Source organism: Alexandromys fortis, unplaced genomic scaffold (genome assembly GCF_014885135.2).
Source record: "Alexandromys fortis isolate MF-2015 unplaced genomic scaffold, M_Fortis_MF-2015_v1.1 scaffold_115, whole genome shotgun sequence".
NCBI classification, from domain to species: domain Eukaryota; kingdom Metazoa; phylum Chordata; class Mammalia; order Rodentia; family Cricetidae; genus Alexandromys; species Alexandromys fortis.
In genome coordinates, this window is record NW_026067989.1 from 3100279 (window position 1) to 3121430 (window position 21152).

General features: G+C 44.6%; 1 protein-coding gene and 1 long non-coding RNA gene across 2 annotated transcripts in view; both read left to right on the forward strand.

The window, feature by feature from the left end:
- The window catches only part of LOC126512029 (uncharacterized), a 20922-nt gene extending 18079 nt beyond the window's left edge, over positions 1 to 2843 (forward strand). Inside the window, exon 3 of the long non-coding RNA XR_007594890.1 lies at positions 2041 to 2843. This is a non-coding gene — a long non-coding RNA (uncharacterized lncRNA). The remainder of the gene's footprint in view (positions 1 to 2040) is intronic.
- A 2904-nt stretch (positions 2844 to 5747) lies between these two features.
- Positions 5748 to 21152, forward strand: part of Cfap61 (cilia and flagella associated protein 61) — a 231495-nt gene continuing 216090 nt past the window's right edge. Inside the window, exons 1-2 of the mRNA XM_050159553.1 lie at positions 5748 to 5816; positions 6042 to 6168. The gene's annotated coding sequence lies outside the window, so the exon portion shown is untranslated. The remainder of the gene's footprint in view (positions 5817 to 6041; positions 6169 to 21152) is intronic.

Genomic DNA, 21152 nt, shown 5'->3' on the forward strand with positions numbered 1-21152 from the left:
TAAAAAAAAAAAAAAACACAATAGTATACATAATCCAGACTCTGTGTATATTCCATCTTAAATTGCTTTTTTTCTTTATTCATTTAATCTATGATTGTCTGTCTCTTTAAAGACTTTGTTTTATTTATTTTTTAAACAATTTACTTCTTTCCCAATTCTCTATAACTCTTTTTCTTCTCTCCCCTAAGCCTACATACATTTATCTAACACTGTGACCCATTTAGAGGTCTTTTCCATCTGAATTTTCTTTATTGTGTATATGTTATTTTTTCTGACCAGAACTGCTTCTTAAAATACTAAGTGCTTCTTAAAAACCTAAGCAGAAGCATTGCAAGGACAAATATGACCCTGCCTGCTTGCTCTGCTCAGTCCAACATGGCTGAAGTCCATTCACTGCCTCTGAGACTGCTGGGTGGGAGCCACGTTCATCACCTCAACTTTGATAGCCAAGGGGCCCAAGCTGCCACCAAGTAACTTGCAGCATGCTGCCTACAAAACCCATTTAAATGCTTGGCTTTTTGAAAAGGCCAGAGTTTGCGCTGGCAGCATGGCCCAGAAAAGCCGCTGTTCCAAAACCATGCAGCTTTTTTTCTGCTACTGCTGAATCAGGAAGACCTCTCTTTAAAGAGTTGCAGCACACTGCCAACAAGCAAATCCCATATGGGAGAAAATGTGGCTAAACTTTGTTTTTTAGTGTCTAGAATTCCTTTCTAAGACCTCTCAGGTTTTATGTGGATTTAGCTGACACACATTGGAGTGCCAATTTATTGTAGGGGGCTGCTAGTTTGTTCCTGGCTGCTCAGCCCTGAAATAATCACACAGAAACCATATTATTTGCAATACTGTTTGGCCAATAGCTTAAGTGTATTTCTGGCTAACTCATATCTTAAATTAACCCATCTCTATTAATCTGTGCATCACCACGAGGCTGTGGCTTACTGGGTAAAGCTCTGACCTCTGTCTCCAGTGGGGCTACATGGCTTCTCCCTGACACCACCTTCTTTCTCCCAGCATTCAATTTAGTATTCCCCACCTAGCTCTACTTTGCCCTATCAGGCCAAGCCAGTTTCTTTATTCATTAACCAGTCATATTCACAGCATGCAGAGGGTAGCTGAGACTAGAGATATGGCTTAGTGTATAGAGTACTTGCCTGCCATTGGTGAGGCCCCAGGTTTAAAAGCTCATTCCCTAGCAAGAGAGAGTTGGGGTGGGGAGGTGGAGGGGAAGGGGAGGGGAAAGAGAAGAGCGAAAACTCAGGGTGCACCGGAGCCTAGGAAAGTACTAGATGTAAACCTGGGAGCATGCTTGTAAGCGCCATTCCTCTGTGGTTTCTCCTCTAAGTTCCTGCCCTGACTTCCCTTAGTGATAGCCTATGACCTGGAAGTGTAAGATGAGCTAAGTTGCTTTTGGTCCTGTTGTTTATCACAGCAATAGAAAGTGAGCTGGTGACTAAAGATACTCAGATTTTGTGTAACTCAGCCTTGGGACCTGGGCTTGGGGTTTAGAAGAACCCTGCATAAGAGTGCCAATAAAACTGACTCTAAATGCAGCTTTGCCACTTGTGCACAGATGATCAACCCATCTCAGTTTTCCCAGGACCTTCCTGGCTTTTAGCATGAAGTCTCATGTCTCGAGTGACACCTTAGTCCCCAGCAGAGGACAGTTGACCACTGTAACTGTCTATAACTGTGCTGGGTGTACATCAACACAGTGGTATTACTACCTTGGAGAAGGTGGAGGAGCTATGCAATAGAATGGCGTTCTGCTCAGTGTGCCAAAGAAGGCTATTGGATATTTACTGTGATAAATGTAACACTTTTAGTGAAAACATAATTTTAAATAACAACTTGATTAATGTCTTCATACACCCTGAACAAACACACCCACACTTTGAGCAACATCATTCTCACAACTCTGGCTGTAACAAGACCTCACGCAGCCGCTCCAGAGCTCCAGGGGCCCCAGGAAGAAGAGGATGGCCTGCCTTCACCTCACTTTGGTTGTCTCTACTAATGTGTGTATTTTCATTCTTTTCAAAGAGAAAAGGCAAACCTTGCTGTTACCCTCTGTAATGACAAGGAGGAGATCATGGCCCATGGCATCTTCTTAGACTACCCCAACTGGAATGTTGCCAAGCAGGACAACTGGGTGTCCGTGTTCGAGGAGCTTGACAATGAAATCCCGTGCACAGTAAGAAAAACACACAGCATGTTTATTGGAACAACCCGACTGGGAGGGAGGGCCTGGTGTCAGACCAGCATCATCTTAGTTTCTGGGTCGAGACATCCAACCGTCATGCATACCATAGCAACATCATAAGATGTTAAAAACAAAACGATAGGATGTTAGAGCCAAGGGGGGTCTAGAGTGCATGGGATGGGTACCTGGTAGCCCCATCAGCCAGCTGCCCCCAAGGCCTACCTTGTGCTTTTAAAATAACAAGATCTGGAAATAAAGAATTGGTGTGCCTACTATGTATATCTAGATACCTTACGGATGTCTGTGTGTCCTTTGTGAGGTCTGTGATATCCTAGGAAGGCTGTCACCTAGAAGTTGCCCTAGGAATGACAACAGAGCTTAAGACTTAGTCAGACTGCATAACGTTTAAAATGCCCCCGTGGAGGGTGGAGCCTTTGATGTCAGGTAGCCATTATGGATTTGACATTAGCTAGTCTGCATTGAAATGTGCTGCAAATATAAAACATATACTAGATTTGAAGTGCTTAGTAGGGAAAACTGTGTAAAGTATGCCATGTTTTTTTTTATATATTAATAATCCAGGTAATAGTTGAAAGGCTGAAGCAGTAGGATTGCTTTGAGTTCAAGTTAGTTGGTGTTATGTAGTGAGTAATTATCCAGCCAGGTCATTGTCACAAGACCTTGTCTCAAAGGAAATAAATAATCCACTATAACAATTTTCATATCATGTGTTAATTATAAAATGAACATATTAGGTTAAATAAAACATTTTAAATCAACATATTCGTCCTTTTGTGTGTATGTGTGCTTACGACTATGCTGTGTATGTATATGCACATTCATATGTGTGACTGTGGGAGCACACATGCCATACATACGTGTCTGTGGGGGTCAGGGCAATCTCAGGTGTCAGTCCTTACCTCCCACCTTAATTTGTGCCAGGGTCTCGGTTTGTTGTTTATCTGCGGCATCTGCCACACCACCTGGGCCTCAAGCTCCCAGGAATTTGCCTTCCTCTACCTCTCACGTTCCTGTAGGAGGGCCAGGATTATAGGCAGGCGTGCTAAATGTCTGGCTTTTCTATGTGTGTTTTGGGGATTTGAACTCAGATCCTCACACTTAAACAGCGAGCACCTTTGCCCACTGAGCCATCTCCCCAGAGCCAGTTCTATTCTTTCTAAATGTATTTGCCAGAAGATGTGAAATTGCATTTTGATTTGCATTTGTAAGTCACATTATTTTTCTGCTGAGCTACACCGATTAAGCCTTTATTAGTCCTCAGTGTATTTTCTATCTCATTAGCATTTGGAACTGAAGGAATCGTTTTTGTCTTAGAGATGTTTAGGGAGTAAATCCTAAATTATCTAGATAAATCAAGCACGTAGTAGGCCACGTGCTCCGAGGCAGATGTTGAGGAAGGTTAATGGGTTAAACCATTAATCTAGAGAAAGGGCCTAGAACGCCTTAGTCTGTTGTTATCTGGACTTGGGAGTTTGTGCTATATGCTTTTTGAGAATTTCTAAGGTCACAGGTCAAACTCGTGATTTCTTTCTTGCCAATTCCTGCTGAGTGCTTCCAAGTCAGAGGTTAGCCAATGGAAGTGGAGACAGCACATGGCTGTGTAGTTGGTAACCCGAAGTTTCCTGGAGAACTAAGGTCAGCTTTCTCCATTTACAGGTTCCACATCATACATTCAGCTGACTAACACTAGGAAGTGTTTTTTAAAAATGTACATGTATTGAAAGCATGCAGGGCTTCTCCTTGTTATTATTCCCAGACAATAAAGTAAACAGCTCCTCAAGTCACGCTTATACTCTGTTAAGACATAATAACGTACATCGGAGACATGTGCCGATCGTATACAGATCCTACACCATTTGATACAGGGACCAGAGTTGAGCGCTCATCAATTTTGGTATCTGCAGAGGTCCTGGAACCAACACCCCAAATACTGAGGGAGGAGCAGCTTTACTAAGAAATCAGGAAGCAGGAGATTCCCACTTCCCCAGTGGAAATGCAAGTACGATTATTTCTAGAACCTTCATGAATACAGGAACCGAGAGATGACCATAAAGGAGCACCAGTCTTAATTAGGCCAGCTAATCATCCAAGAGTCAGAGGACAAAGCCCCTTTAGAACTCGGATTCCGAAAGCCACGGGAGACTCTTGCTTCTCTGCATTTTTAGCTCCCAGGTTTTCTGGATCGCAGGAATAATAAGTTGATTGGGACTCCGGGAATGTTGAACAAAAAAAGCCTTTGGATTCCTAATGCAGCATCTGCCTTCCATCCTTCAATTTCATAAGAGAATCTCTCCCTCGTGTCCAATGAATAGAGCAGCAGCTGCTGGCTCAGGAGCCCCAGGGAAAGGGTGATTGTCTTTCACTTGGCATAGACACCCCCAAAGGCAAGACTATGGAGTCTGTAATCGATTTCACTCCCCTGCAGGCTCTTCCCTACCCACAATTCCTCCATGAAGGCAGGAGCAGGGGCTGGGCACTCTAGACTCACAATCTCCACTTCCTTAGCTAATTCCAAGCTAGTGAGACAGAGGGCTTAAACTGCTACGTGGGTGTCTTGTCACTTTGGCGTAAGCTGTGACCCACACATCCTGACCAGCTCTGTCCTTGGGACTGCTCTGAGCCCTGCTCTGTCTGGTCCAGTGTTTTATCCACACGTTCTTTCTCCTGCAGCCTCTGAATACACTGTTTATGCACTTCTTCGTGGCTGTGGACGAGTATGCCACTGGCTGCCTCAAAGAGATCATTCGGTGAGTGGGTGACTCGGCACAGACGGTGGTCATGAAAGATGCCGTATGGAGTATTTTTCAAATGAAACAAAGTTCTTTGGAGCCTTTAATTTGCTTATAGTTTGTTGTAACATTAATCCTCTATTAATTTAATAGCAGCAGTATTTCCAAAAGGAAATAATCTAATTCTTAAAATCCAATCTCTCTCGAGCCCCTGTTTTTAACTGCTATCACTTGAGGCCAACAGGTAGTGCACTAATTTAAAGAACTGGATCGGGGTGGTCAGGAACGAGGGAAGGCTCGCAGACTTACGTGTTTTCAGTGTAAGATTTCCTCAGTCTTTTCTTTAGAAGTTTACATCGACATGACCGCCCGCAGAAGCATCCTGAATAGCAGGGTGTGTGGAAAGAGGATGAGCAGGGCCATTGCGCTGTGGCGATGTGTCTCTGACAGCCTGTACAGACCGCGGGGTGGGGGTGGGTGGCTCAGCTTTCAAGTCACTTTGTAATGTCACACCAGACCATCCAGATGCCAGGTCAGAGGTTAATGTCAGCAGAAATCTGGTGTGCTGCTTGGGCGTCATGCCCTTTATTCGCTCGACCTCCACCAGACAGACAGGAGGGGAGCTCTTTGGAATCGAAGGAAAAGTAGAGAGGAAGGAAATCGCCCAGGAGATGCTCTGGCCCTGACTAGCAGGGAGCCACTGAGTTCGTGTGACTTTCCAGACACCTCATTTTCTCAGGGGCAGGCAATGTGGCTGCTTTGTTACTAACACCGTCCCATCCCATCTTTCTTCCCCAGGACTGTGTTCAAGGCAGTGCCAGAACTATACTTCATATTCCTTATAGTGCCAACATAAGTGAGCCTAGGTAAGGTCCTCAACAACCCGGTGCCCCCAGAAACTGGCAAGGAACTGAAGCTGAAAGTAGCACTCTTGGGAATGGGAAAGAAGATTGGTCCCTGGACTTTAAGCATATCATGTTGGTACTTGATTACAGCCAGTAAATCTCCAAGTGGAATGGGGACCTCATTTTTTTTTCTGAAATCTTGAAGTTATCCCTTGATTAAAGGATACATTTCTTTCTGTGATTTAGGTTCAACTCTGATAACTGTGTTTGACCTAGTGGGGAACGTTCCATGTCTGACCTATGATGAAGATTTTGCAGTACACATATGTCACAGGCATGACCACTACCCTCAGCTGCATATTCGCAAAGCCAGGTACCGTTGGCAAAGTGCCTGTGTGATGTAAACTTCATGGACGGTCATCTTTATAAGGAACTCCCCCCCTTTAGATATTCAAGGCAGGGTTTCTCTGTGTAGCCTTTGCTGTCCTGCAACTCTTTCTGTAGACCAGTCTAGCTTTGAACTCACAAAGATCTGCCTGCCTCTGCCTCCCAACGTTCTGGGATTAAAGGCATGTGGCCATCACCACCCAGCTATAAGAGACTTTTTAATCAGTCAGTTAGATTAAAATTTTGTGATACTCATAACATTCATTTGGCGATTCCTAGCATCTCCCTAGATGGCGTGATTACCAAGACTATCCGGTTCTGTGTAGCTGGGGACTTACGCATTTACTACCAGGGGCTTCTAAAATAGCCCTTAATCCCGCAGCAAGTAAGAAAACTCTCAAATAAAACAAACTTGAAAATGAATCTGCCTATTTAGTGTTCCTCGTAAAACCCACCCGTGTTCTAACGCTTAGGAATAAGGATGTTGTTCATTCCGAGAGGAGTTTTCCAGTTGAAGTCTTCAGTGTCTTCATGACATCGTCCAAGCATAGCCGTTTAAGGGCATAAATGTGGCGAAGTCTGTTTTCCAAGGTAGTCTATCCCATCTTTCACTGTGGTTCCCCAGTCCTCTTGTTAGCTGTCGGGCTGTGTGTGTCCTCTGTGTGACACCAGGCAGTTGTGCACGCTTTCACCAGCACAGCTTTGAGGATGGGTGAACTAAGTCTTGGAAGCTTCTACCTGGCTTTCCTGGGATGTTTGCTCTGAAGGCAGAGAGCTGCATGCTGAGGTCCTCCACCCTGAGATGGCTGTGACAGAGAGGAGAGACCTCATGTTGGCGTGGGTGTCATCTCCAGCCCAACTAAATGTGATAGTTAGCACCACACACAATGTGTGTGTGAGCCATTGTGGACAGTCAGTGGTGGGAAAGTGGGCACAGAGGCGGTCCCTTCAGGCAGGGAAATGAATCACAATGAGGTGAAAATGAAAATTTAGGGGAGTCTGGTGCTGGGTGGCTTGTTGCCAGTATATTTAAACACAGCATAATTTGGGAGAAAAGTTTCTTGGTGGAATGCATGCAATCCCTGGCTTACAAGGAAGCATAATTATAGCGAAACTCAACTCAGGGCTTATCATTTCTTCCAAGAAGATGGGTTATGGAAATAGGCTGCTTGCATTAGCTTAAAAACCTAAGAAAGGATCTGGGCTGGTCTTGGTCATATAGACAGCATAGAGATCATTTGGGCTATTAGCCACCTCTGGTATTGGTTGAGCGAGGTTGGGGGAGCCCCTGGTTACATAGATAATGTAAGGGTCATTTAGACTATTAGACATCTCTGGTCCTGGTTGTGGGAACTTGATAGGGCCTGGCCCAACAGAAAATTCAGATCACTGGGCTATTAATCACTTCCAGTTCCCAGCTTTCTGCAAAAACAGTTCATATGTCCTTCCCTTTCTGGTTGTTTAAAATTTCTGTTTTCCCTGAAGATCTATGGGCAAAAGGACCTTTGTGCTCCCAACATGCCAGCCTAAGGGGACACCTTACTACACTATCCTGAGGCCCCAAGTGAGGATACTTAACTGCCCCATTAGAGTTCCAGCCTAAGGTGAGGACAAGCTAGCCTGCTTTGAAATAGAAGTGCATTGGGAAGTCATTTCACATTGATGATTGCTCCCCTGTGAAGCATAAATTGTACCCTCTTCGCCCATTTCCATATTTGATGAATTTACTTTAGAAAAGCATCAAATTTGGTTGTTATAAAGAGGCAAGAGCATGTAGCATTACAACATAGTTTTTAAGACTGTGTAATGATGACATTCTAGATCTAGATTTTTTTTTAATAATTCTTTTTTTTGATTTTATTTATTATGTATACAGCGTTCTGCCTGCATGTACACCTGCAGGCCAGAAGAGGGCACCGGATCTCATAGATGGTTGTGAGCCATCATGTGGTTGCTGGGATTTGAACTCAGGACCTCTGGAAGAACAGTCAGTGCTCTTAACCTCTGAGCCATCTCTCCAGCCCTAGATCTAGATTTTTGGTTCCGCCATTCACCAGATGAATAAATTTGCAAAACAGAATTGATGCTCTGGGGTCATGTGTCTCTCTATTAGCAGTGTAGTGTGCAGACAACAGCACAGAGCTCTTGGCAACAGCCTATGACCTAACTTAAGTCTGACGGTGTACCTCTGATTACATGTAACAATCCAAGAAGCACTAAATATTATTTACTGCAGGGGCTGGAGGCTTGCCTACTTTGTGCAGTTCAGTTTCCTGTGGTTAATTCCAGCACCATATATATCACAGAGGGGCTTGTCTGCAGTAAACAATAAGGATATTAGTTCATAAGAGGGCAGGACACAGAGATAGAAATACAACCTCACATCCCCACCCCCAAGAACAGCCCTCTGTTTACCCATTCCCTACGGCACATACATACAGTAGATGCTACCCCATTCAACAGAATGAGTTGCTTCCATAGCAACCAACCACAGAGAGTCATGCTGAATAAAAGAAGGCAGATGGAGAAAAAAATATCTAGGGGTTACCTCAGTTTTATGAGGTCTACAACAGATAAGGCTACTGTGTAGAGATCAGGTTGGTGATGCTATGCTAAGGAGGGAAAGCGAGACTGGGAGGGACAAGAGGGGATTCTGCAGGAGGAGGGAGGCAGGGCTGCTGAGTGCTAGGTGGTCTGAGCTCATCAAATATCTTCTGAAGGTCATGGAAGGTCATGCGCTTTCTCACATGTTGCCATACCTCCATGAAGAAATAAAAACTTCAAAACTTGATGTAGATGGCCTCTTGAGCTTGGTCTGAGGGGATGAATTCAACCAGAGAGGCAGAGTGGGCAAAGCGGAAGCAGGAAGCCCCTGGAATGGTCATCACCAGGCAGATAGGTGGGTGTGGTTGCTCTTCCGTGTGTGTGTGTGTGTGTGTGTGTGTGTGTGTGTGTGTGTGTGTGTGGAGGGCAGTCCCCTGGACAGGATCATCCTTAGCTGTTCAAGAAGTTGCATTCTTTAAAGACATTTTATTGACAAGTTGGCAGTGTTTTTTTTTTTTATGGGAAATTTCCATAAACCTGTTCTTTATCTTAATTTTATTTTAAAATCTCTCAGATTCTCCCTGCCATTTCTACTACCTATTTGAAGGATAGGTTCTCTTAGTAAATGAATCACATATTCAGATTAGAAACATGTTAGGAATTAAAATTGTTTATAGCTAGGTAGACACATGCAAGTACTGTTGACTCCATATAGCTGTTTTGCATCCAAGGATTCAATCAAAATACTTCTCCCACAAACACCAACAAAACACACTGATAGGCAGAGTGCTTGCTTGGTTTGTGTAAGACCCTGGATTCACGCTCTAGTTCTGCAAAGAACAAGAAACCACTAAAATATTTTGAGAAAAAAATATACTTCTGAGCCTGACATGTTGCTACATGCTTATACTCCCAGCACTTGGGAAGCAATAGCAAAAGGACCCTAAGTCACAGGCCATCCCGGGCTATGGGCTATGTGGAGAGACCCTGCCTCAAAATACAAATATACTGGGGTGGGGAGGGAGGACTGGAGAATTGGTTCAGTAGTTAAGACCACTTACTGCTCTTACAGAGGACCCAGGTTTAGTTCTCAGCACCTACATATGACAGCTCACAACTGTAACTCCAGTTCCAGCGGATCCGATACCTCCCTCTGGCCTCTGTGGGCACTGTATGCATTACACAGTATTGTGATCATATGCTCTGTTAATTATGCACCTAATATAGCAGCTCACTGTCTTTACAGTTAACATAGCTGGAGGCAGGAGACTCCCAAGGCCCCACTTTCCCCAGGGATCTACAGGCAGTTAATGGTTACCAAGGGAGGGAGTACCTACTAGTAGATTGTCCATGCTCCCTTATGGCTGCAGTCTTGCTGATGCTCCTGTTAGCAATACCAGTGAAAGTCAGTGGGTCATAAATTAAAAATAAAAAGGAAAAGGTAGGAGGAGGGCTTAGTAGGGAAGAGGAGGACGACCAGCAGGAGTTGGAGGGGGACAAGGGAAGGGGATAGGAATAAGAGGCAAATAGGATGCAGGTGCACCATAGACGTGTCTGAGAACGTCACTCCCAACCCATTGTTATCCATAAGTTATGATAACAAAACCTTTCAAAAAAAAAAAAACAAACTTATTTTTCTGATGACTGCCTGTTCCAAGATGGCCCGGCTATTGTGTGACTAATTCATTTAGTTGTTAGTTATTTATGGGAATGGTGATGGTGGTTAGTCTTGATTCTCACCCTTGATCATGTTGATAAGTACATAGGAGACTGTGTTTGTGAGGGAGTTTCCAGAAAGGGTTAACTAAGGTGAAGACATCCCGAATGTGGGCAGCACCATCCTGGAGTCTGAAGGCTCCACTGGAAAAAAGGGGGAATCCAGAGAGCACACACATCATCCCTGTTTCCTGGTGGGCGTGCCCCTGGTGGGCGTGTTCCTTATGGGCATGTTCTGATCGCCTCATCACAGCCTCCCTACCAAGACACTGAAGCCTTTGCACCTTTGACCTAGAATACAATTTTCCCATTGTAAATTGCTTTTCTCAGGTATTTGTCACAAGGACAAAACACACTGACTGTGACAGAAATTTAGCTGTTGTCAAGTTTTTCCAGAAAAGAGATACCATGGGAAAAATATTAATATTCACATACTTAACACACATGTGGAGGCCAGAGGACAGCTTTGGTATCAGAGGAGGTTATCAGGCTTGGCAGCAAGCACACTGTTACCCACTGAGCCATCTTACTGCCCCCAAACATTTTTTTAAAATTTTAAATATACAGTTATTATGCCCATTTGTACCTTATAAATTATCATTTTACAGAAGAATAGTAAGAATACTTTCAACATAGACATTCTGCAAGACGTTATTGCATTGGACAAACTGCTTATCCATGCAGTACTGAAGCTGACATGCGCAGAAGCAGCCAATCAGAAAGTGATCCATTTCTTTTACTTTGTTAGCTTGCTCCCTGGTGCCCTGTCTGCTGTTCAGGATGTCCATAACAGGAGAAGAGACGGACAATGTGCTCAGTCGGCATCTGGCTCCAGGAAGCACTTACTGACTGTTCCAGTGGCTTTTCGGTCTCTGTGATTTAAAAACCCGACAAAGCAATCTGGGGAAAAAGAGCTTATCCTGGCTCATAGTTTAAGACTCCAGCCCATCATGATGGAGGAAATATGGCAGTGGGGACTGAATCTGAGAACTGTGGATGCTTGTGGCTGCTTGGCTCTCTCTCTAGGTTTCTACCATCTAACATCCCAGTCAGGGAAGAGTGCCACCCATAGTGGGCAGCTCTCCCTGCCTCAGTAGACAAAATACTGCCGCTCCCCTCCACCCCCAGTTGTGTCCAGAGACTAACCTACCGGGATCATCCCTCTCAGGTGTGCCCAGATCTCCTCCTAGTGATCCTAGAGCCTGTCACGTAGACAGCACTAACCCTCATTAAAGCAATTAATAGTTCCGGCTCAGTCTCAGATTCTCCCTCGCCATTTCCTTCCTCGCCATTTCCTTTTCTTTTTCCTCTCTTAAGACTTACTTAGCAGGATGGCTGTGGCCTTCCACTGGGCAGGGCCCACAAAGCTAGAAGTAAACCTCTGGATACCTGAAACCAGGGTCTTGATCACGCAGCCTTTGCTGTCTCACTGTTCTGTTTGCTATCGCCACAGAGACTCCATGAGGAGCAGATACCAAGAGGGAGGTTGTCCTAATCCAAAGAGATGAAGAGGGGGCATTTATGCTAAGATAACGAAGGCACAGTAGTGAATTCAGGTGGCGATCGTGACACAAAACAGCGCTTTTGCCTGAAGAAGGTACAGACGTGTACCATTTTTAAAGCCTTTTATCCCAAACTGATAGATTGGCGTTTTAGCATCCATGGATCTAACATTGCCGGTATCTGGAAACTTGCGTGGACTTTTACCTCAAGAGTGCTAGAAACACAGACATTGCATGGCCTCATGGAGTAGGCGTGGCTTCCTGCCTCTTAGGCTGCCGCTTTACACTGATTTCCTCCACATTTGACATCTGTTTCATCAGTAGCTACTCGCACTGATAATTAATGGTGAGGAACACAGTTCTTAAGACACCAAACCAGGGACGGGTTTGGGGGATGTAATTATCCCTCCGCTGTTTAACTAGCAACATATTCAGAACCGAATGAATTAGCACCATAATCCCCTCTCCTGTTTCTTTCATTCGCCACGTGGAAAACGATGTTGTAACCTGCTCTTCTACTCAGACACTAATTAACAAAGTTACTCTTCGCTTGCTGTCTCTCATTATGTCCAAAACAAAGCGTAGCTGCCGCCGGACACACCTTTAAAAGCCACAGTGCTCTTAATTAATCTTCAGTGGTGGGTGCGAGGTGTTCGTGGCATAGAAACCCCTGGTCTTGGGAGGGCGGGGGCTTCCTTTTCCAAGTTCTCGCCGGTGTAGGGAAGACTAAGCCAGGAGAAGGGTTATGCACTGCCTGGGAGTGTTGTTAAATAGCTCGAGTTCCCCTGCATGGCATCCTGCCTATTTGCAGATGACGATGGTTAATCATGTTGGCTCAATTACTGTTTTTCAAAACAGATGAAAATTTTCTTTGTTAGAAGAGAGGAAATCAGGAACTCCATAAATGTTAAAGGACATGGAAATGCCAACTGCCCAAATTTGATTGTTACAGCTGCATGCTTGTATCAAATCATGCATCCCGCACAAATATGTACAATAAAGAACACATTAATAAAGAATTTAAAACTTTAACCTTTAAAAATAAAAAGAAAACTAATTTTTCAAACAATGTCTTTTTAAAAACACTGCCTTTTGTGAGGCCAGCCTGGTCCACAAAGTGAGTTCCATGTCACCCAGTGCTATCACACAGAGAAATCCTGTCCCAAAAAAACCAAACCAACCAAACAAAAACAAACAACACCACCACCTACCTTTCATTCTTGGAGGCAGATATTTCATTTACTTATTTGTTTGTTTTTTGAGACAGGGTTTCTCTGTGTAATAGTCCTGGCTGTCCTGGAACTCTCTGTGTAGACCATGTTGGCCTTGAACTCACAGTGATCCTCCTGCCTCTGCCTCTGCCTCCCAAGTACTGGGATTAAAGGCATGTGTCACCACCGCCCGGCTGAGGCACTTTTTTTTTAAAAAATAAACATAACCTTAAATCTATTTTTACTTACTATTTGTTTATTTGTGTGCATGGGTGTCTATGTACCATGTGCATACTTGGTACTAGAAGAAGCCATTGGATCCCCTGGAGCTGAAGTTACAGACAGTTGTGAGCAGCGGTGTCGGTGCTTGGAATTGAACCCAGGTCTTCTGGAAGAACAACCAATGCTGTTAACCGCGGAACCATGCCTCCTGCCCCAGAAGCTAATTGTATGAAACAGCTGATAGTTTTTGCTTTTTTCAATTTGACTTCTAAGCAATTCATAGGAATTAATGTTTTGAGCTATAAGTAATCAAGATCCTGAAACATTTTAAAAGGAGATGTAGAAAAATTACAACATTTATCTGGAGACTTTCTTGTCACCAAATTTGGGAAATTTGTTACCAAAATGCTGCACCAGATTTGTGTTTTGGTGGTCAATCCATCGGTGAGATGGACACGTGCATCCAATCCCAGCGGTAGAGATGGCAGGGACTTATATGGCCTGGTGCATATTTTGAAGTCTTCCTAATGTATAGAAACCTTGGGTTTAAAAATTCCCCATAAGTTTAAAAATCACAGTTTCCAGCGAACATAAATTGAATGGGCCTAACAGCCAGTTTAAAAGTTCTAGAATGAACGTTTAGAAATGATGAATTTAATTTTCGTAAGGAAGACCACTAGAGGGCACAAGAGCTCTTGGAAAGAAAAAGGTACTTTATTTTTGAGCTGTGGATGAAAAGAAAAAAAATCTAGTTGCCAGCAACCCCGTGTTGCCCTGTTCTATGTTGAGACAGTGTTCTTGATAAAAGCATGATTTAGTAAAGCAATCTGTATTCTTTAGAACTAAATTAAATTCTCTATCATTCTTTTCAAATATACTACAGTAAAATGTATTTGTGATATTTAAAGTGACAGCTTTTTTAGTAATATATTTTAAAATCTAATTGGAAAAATGCAGACCCTTTAGCTATGGAAGATGCTTGGAGTCTGGCCGAAGAGTCTGGGAAGTCGTCTGGATGTGCAGACTGCCTCTGTGCTGTTGCTGAGGTGAACTTCCCCAGCACGTGACACACACACCTCTCTAACTTAAGGGAAGCCAGCCTGTGCTTTTTCCTCTAGGATGGTGGTCATATAGAACAGACAGGATGTTGCGTTAGTGATGTGATCTGACAAACTGTGTGTCACCAAGAGACTCAGCCAAACTGCCAGGAAGGGTTCTATGGGATCCAGGGCACCACCGTGTCCCTCCTGGCTCAAGGACACAGTGAAAGGATGGCTAAGTTTGTCTTTTCATCTCTCCATCTTCCAGAAAGTCAGCCAGAGCCACCACACGGGCCATCCTTAGTTTTTGCCAGGCCCTAAATTTAGAAGATACCCAATTCCCCAGATGAGGTAAAACCAAGTTCAGCTCCACTTTTGTCCAACCGGGTTCTCAGAGTCTGCTGGACTTCTAAGTGCCCAAGAGAATGGCAAATCCTTATGGGTTGGACCTTTTGTTCTCCTAAGAAATTCAAGTATTTTTTTAGTTGCTAGCATCAACAAGCTCATGATTTCTCCTCCCAAGCCGCCTTCTGGATGAAGATAAAAAGGAATATTACTTCTCAAGAGAACCGTGTTTCTGTTGTCCTCCGTGCTGAGGGACTCTATAACCTCAGCGTGGTCATCACTGTGGGTGTGATCACTGTGGGTGTGATCACTGTGGGTGTGATCACTATGGGCATCACTGTGGGCATGCTGAATAGCCTGCAAATGCTAGGATGTGCCTGCTGAGCATGCCACTCTTGCACTGAGATGGCGCTGTCATTTCGGGGGGGGGGGGGGGGGGGGGGGGGGGGGGGGGGGGGGGGGGGGAGAGAGAGAGAGAGAGAGAGAGAGAGAGAGAGAGAGAGAGAGAGAGAGAGAAGTGCTCTTAGAGACATTTTACTGCATGGATGGTTCTCCTTAGCCAGAGGCATTCTTGCCACAAGGCTGGCTTTGTCATATGCCATTTGAGACTTGGAGGCTGATGTCATCCGTTAGCATTAGCGCTTAGGGTGATGCAAGATCTTAAATTATCGATTACCCCAAGGAATGCATTTAGTGTGTTGAACAAGTTCCTCGCTATCCATTTTGGAGAAGGGCATAAGGGACAGTTCTCAGAACTCCAAGGCTTGAATGTTTACTTCTTGTTTTTTCTCAGGAGAATCGGTATTAAGGTCTGATTTTGGACAACTTTGTTAATGGGCTGCGGGAGGCTCATGGCTTAGGGCTCTCTGTCTCTCTAGATCTTTATTCCTGAATATTTTTTTTTTTTTTAGTTTTAAATGATGACTATGTGTTTCTTTATTGTATGAAACATTTACAACATACCAGTCACACACACACACACACAGACACACACACGTACATACTCACGAAAATTTGGGGCCACAATTTTATTAGGTATGTATATAAATATACAGCATATAATGATCAAATCTATGTACATTAATGTAGTTAAGAATTGCCATCGAGAACTGTTTTTTTTTTCTGTTTTTATTTTGTTTTGTTTCAGAGACAAGGTCTTACTATGTAGCCTTGGCTGGCCTAAAGCCCGCTATGTAGACCAGGCTGGCTTCAGACTCAGAGACCTGTCTGCTTCCCACAACCCCCAACTCTGTGCTTGTGTTAAAGTTATGTTCCACCATATCTAGCCTCAAATTTTTTTTTAAAAAACAACAACAATACTTTCACTTATTCTTTGAGAATGTCTTATCATCTATTTTGGTCGTATTCAGCCCCTCCTACAACTCCCCCCAAATTGTCCCTCAAATTCATATTCTCTCTCTATTTTTAGAAACACATAGTCTAGTTTGTGTTAGCTGACTACCCTGGGTGTAGGGGCTTCCCTGAGTGTTACTCCATTGGAGAAAACTGACTTCCATGGCCCAGCTGCAGTTAAATGTAGACAGCTCCTCCGCTCGAGGTGAGACCTGAGGCCTGCGTCTCCTCCTTTGTGCTGGGGTCTTTGTCTGGCCTGCATCTGTGCAGGTCTTACGCATGCTGTCACAGCCTCGGTGAGCCCACGAGTACATCTGCCTGGTTCTCTTGCAGTCGCCTGCCACCCTCGACCTTTACAGTGTTTCTGCCCCCCTCCCTCAAGGGTCCCTGAGCCTCGAGGGGAGGAATGTAACCAGACACCCCACTCAGGGCCCAGGAGTCTGGGGTCAGTTGTTCTCTGTACGTTGACTGGTTCTGGGTTTCCATGTCAATCTCCATCTACTACAAGAAGCTTCTCTGATGAGGCTTGAACTGTGTACGAATTTCAAGTTCTAGTTTGGACTCTGGGCTCAGATTCCAGGCCTAGAGTCATATTTTGTGTTCATCATATAAATAAAAATTGAGTTTGGGCTTTGTGAAAAAGTTTTTGGACAGATGAGCTGTGTATACATACCTATAGATGATGAGTCTGATGCAACCTGTCACCACTCAATAGCCATAAGAAATAGATCCCCCCCCCCCCAAGCATATACATGCACACAAACATGCATATACCTACACACATACACATAGAGGGTCTTTTGTTTGTTTGTTTGTTTTTGTTTTGTTTTGGTTTTTGGTTTTTGGAGACAGGGTTTCTCTGTGTAACAGTCCTAGCTGTCCTGGAACTTGTTCTGGAACCAGGCTGGCCTCCAACTCGTATAGATCCACCTGCCTCTGCCCCCCCCCCCCCCGAGTGCTGGGATTAAAGGTGTTCACCACCAACCGCCTGGTGGATTCTTTTATTTAAAAAATTTTTAATTTTACATACTAGCCCCAGTTCCCCCTCCCTCACCTTTTTTTCCCTCCTCCACCCTCCCCATCCTCTCCTCAGAGGAGGTAAGGCCTTCTTTGGAGAGTCAACAAAGTTTGGCATACCAAGTTGAGGTAAAACCAAACGCCCCTCCCCTCCTAATCAAGACTGAGTAAGGTGTCCAGCCATAGGGAATGGGCTCCACAAAGCCAGTTCATGCTTCCAGGATATGTCCTAGGAGTTGGGACTTTCTTATATGAATGCCATTTCAATGTACTTGTCTCAGGCATTATTATATCGCTGTGAAGAGACAGCATGACCTTGGTAGCTCTTATAAAGGAAAGCATTTAACTGGGGGCTTGCTTTTAGTTTCAGAGGCTTAGTTCTTTATCATGGTGAGGAGCGTGGCAGCTGGCATGGCAGCGGGTCCTGGGAAGTAGCTGAGAGCTGCATCCTGGTCCACAGACAGAGAGAGAGAGCAATGCTGAGCGTGATGTCAGCTTTCGGGAACTTTCAAGCCTGCCCCCAACAAGGCCACGCCTCCTAATCCCTCTCAAATAATACTGCTCCCTAGTGACTAAGCATGCAAATACATGAGCCTAAGGGGGCCATTCTTATTCAAACCACCATAACACTTAGAAATGATTAGAATATTAAGTTATTTTTCCAGTCGTGTAAAATAGCTTTGATATTTGTTAAAATAGGTTTGATATTTGTTGACCTGTGTTGGTACAACCTTAATTTCGGGTAAATATTCTCAAAAATGGAATCACAGGCTATTTCTCCTAGAACATTACTTCTCCAAACAGTGTCACCAGGGATTCTTTTTTATGGGGGAAGAGAAAGCCTTTGTGGACAGTGGCTTTTTTGCAGGGTAAGTGGGAAACCAGCAGAGTTCTAGGTTCTTGTTGCTGAGGGTGCGAGGCCTCACACAGAGGGCAAACACTGGCTGTGTGGGCAGTAGGCGAAGGCACCAGTGTGTGCACCCCATTGCGTGGTCCCAGGATTCATGCCTCTCTCCTTTTGCAAACGAGAACGCTACGACTTGGAGGTGAACTACCTTTGCAGGCATCTTAGCAGGAAGTGGCAGAAGGCTAAGTAGAAGGGTTCTCAGTGGAGTACTGTAGGTTCAGATTTCCAGAGGCATCCTGGGATTAGTAGTCTTTTCTCACAGAGCTGTGAGTGGGGGTTCTTGGGAAGGACCCAGTCCTTACTGCCTGTCACTCCTGCACCACAATTCAGAGCTGTGTTAGATCTTCTGTGCCCCCCCCAACTTATTCCTTGGTTATTAAGATGCCACATCTTGCTTAAAATAATCAATGCTATAGTGAGATACTGTATATCCAGTGATGATCCCAGTGTTGAATGTTTTGGAAGAGGAGCCTGGAAGGAAGTGTTAACGGAGGGTGGATGGTGCAGGTAGCATTCAAAGATGCAGGAATTAGGAATAGGCAAGTGGATCGGAGTACTGAGTAGAAAGAGAGGCAAGAAGCGTTCTAAGAACAGTGCATATGTCAGCGCGCACATGGTTGGGATAAGGCGGATGTGATGGAGGCGAGGGCCCTTGGACCCATCGGGAAACAGCGAGGAGCTCTCAGACATTTCCAAGTGACTGATGAAGCCGAGGGAAGCAGAGCTGTGAGGCCACACTGACAGTGGATGGAGCAGCCAATGGGATGTCAGGGTAGTGGTCCAGCCTTCTGGAGTCAAAAACTCTGCCTGCTGATTGTGGGTGTTCTCCAGTTCTTACTGGTTCTTCCCACCTGAGCGATATGTACAGTCTGATTTACACTTACACGGGTCTGATCACGTGGCATAGTGGATGTAGTTCAGAGATAGAATACTGCATCTTTGATAGGCACAGGTGGCAGATACAGGGTCCAGACCAAAGTGGGCTGGCTTTGGGCACCGTGCTGTATTGTTTTTTTTTTTTTTTCCTTCTAGTCTTTTCAAAAGAACGCCTAACAGGCCTTTGATGGATTTATGGTGGAGCTTCACATATGTGGTCACCCGGCCACAGATGACGGCTGATAATTCTCCAAGTGATCGGATACACACGGAAATACGTGGGCAGGTGTCAAGGGCAGCATCTGAAGGGCACTCGTGTTTTAAACACGCAGCTGGCGTTCGATTTTGGCTTTCCATTTGGGCCTCACACCTGGGAATCCCTCCGATGCCCTGGCGTGAGGGAATGAGATGGCCAGAGGTAACATCAGAGCCTGAATACTAAAATTCAAGATTTTGGCTGCTTAGATGGAAACCACCGTCTTCCGTCCTTTCAGAGTGTTGACAGTTAACAACACCTTGGGTCACAGTGTGGTGACTGACCAGTGCTGCCTTTTCCCTCGTGAGTATCTCCTCTTCCACAGGAAGAGGAGGGAAGTTTAGAGAAGCAAGGGTGCTGTGGGCCAGGAAAGAGAAATGCATAAGGAAGGCTAAGCGTTCTTTGTCATATGCTTCTCTGAGCCTTTACTATGTGACTGTGACCCTCCAGGAGAGGGCTCCAAACCGTTCTTTTCTCATTGTTTTGTTTTGTTTGCACGGAGCTTCCTCCTCCGTGGCCCTGCAGTTCTTCACGGAACCCAGAAGTCATGTTGACCAAGGAACATCTAGATATTATGTATGTCTTTCCCTTTGGTATTTGGCTAGCTCTCTTCTTAGCTCTGAGATCTGAGTTGGTATTTGGTTTGGTTTGCTTTTTTGAGTCAGGGTCTCACTGTGTATCCCTGACTGGCATGGAACTCACTATATAGACCAGGCTGGTCTTGAACTCGCAGAGTTCAGCTTGCCTTGTCCTCTTGAGTACTGAGATTAAAGGTGTTCACCACAACACCCAAGAGGTGTTTTGTTTTGAGACAGAGTATTGCTTTGTAGCCTAGGCTGGCTCCAAATTCTTTATCTTTCACTCTCAGTCACCTAAGTGGTGTGCCTCCCTGCCAGGCAGCTCTGATTTTTTAAACTGTTTATTTATGTATTATGTTTCTGGGGATAATCCCCAGATTTGTGCATTCTAGGTAAAGTGATCCACCCATATCTCCAGTCCAGCACTGAGGTTTTATAGAGATCTGTCTTTTTTTTTTAAACTATATTAGTTTCATTAAGGTATTTAGAGTTTTTTGTTTATGTGTGTGTGTGTGTGTGTGTGTGTATGCATGCATACATACATACGTACATACACACATCACAAATGACTTTTGGATTTCATTCCTTTCTTCTTTTCAATATGCTTTTGAGAATATTTAGTTTTGTATTTTACCTAAGATCCTCTAATACTGTGTTCCTGATACTAAAAAAAAATACTACAAATTCATGTGCTTTTCCCTGTAGGGTGACTGAGATAACTACGGACCTATGTTCTCTCTACACTTTTTAGTTCATTTCTCTATCATCTCCACTGCCCCATCTTCTAGAATGTTCTCTTTGTGGCTGATACTAGCCCTGACTTATTCCAGCGGTGGTTGAGCCTGTGTCAGTAGAGGCAAAAGTTTCATCCTGGGAGCCGGATGGAGATCATTTAGTTGAAAACATCTAATTTGGGGAAGCCATCTATGACAGACTGGGGGGTTGTTACAGCGGGGCTGGGAGGAGTTGTGACCCATCTGGTTGGATGATAAACCTTGGTCACTGCGCCAAGGACACTTCTCTCAACTATTTTTGCATGCCACTTCCGGCTTTCAAAGAGTGTCATAAAGAATGCCATTTTGAAGGGCACCGTGAACTTTAGGTCTGGCAAAGGCAGGACTTTTGTTGGCAGGCCTGAGCTCATCCCGAGGCCATGCTGCAGCTCTGTGGTCTTGGGCAAGCCATCTCATAAACCCTGGGAACATCTGATCAGAGGAAAGGGCACTGCCTGACCCCTGGGATTGCTTTGAGAGGCACAGCAGCAGAGATGGGGGGGGGGAATATTGAGCCGTATGCACATATGGATCCCTAAGTAGACGGGGCTAGTGTCAACCTCAAAGAGAACATACTAGAAGATAAAATGGGGCGGTGGAGATGATAGAGTAATGAATGAAAAAGGTAGC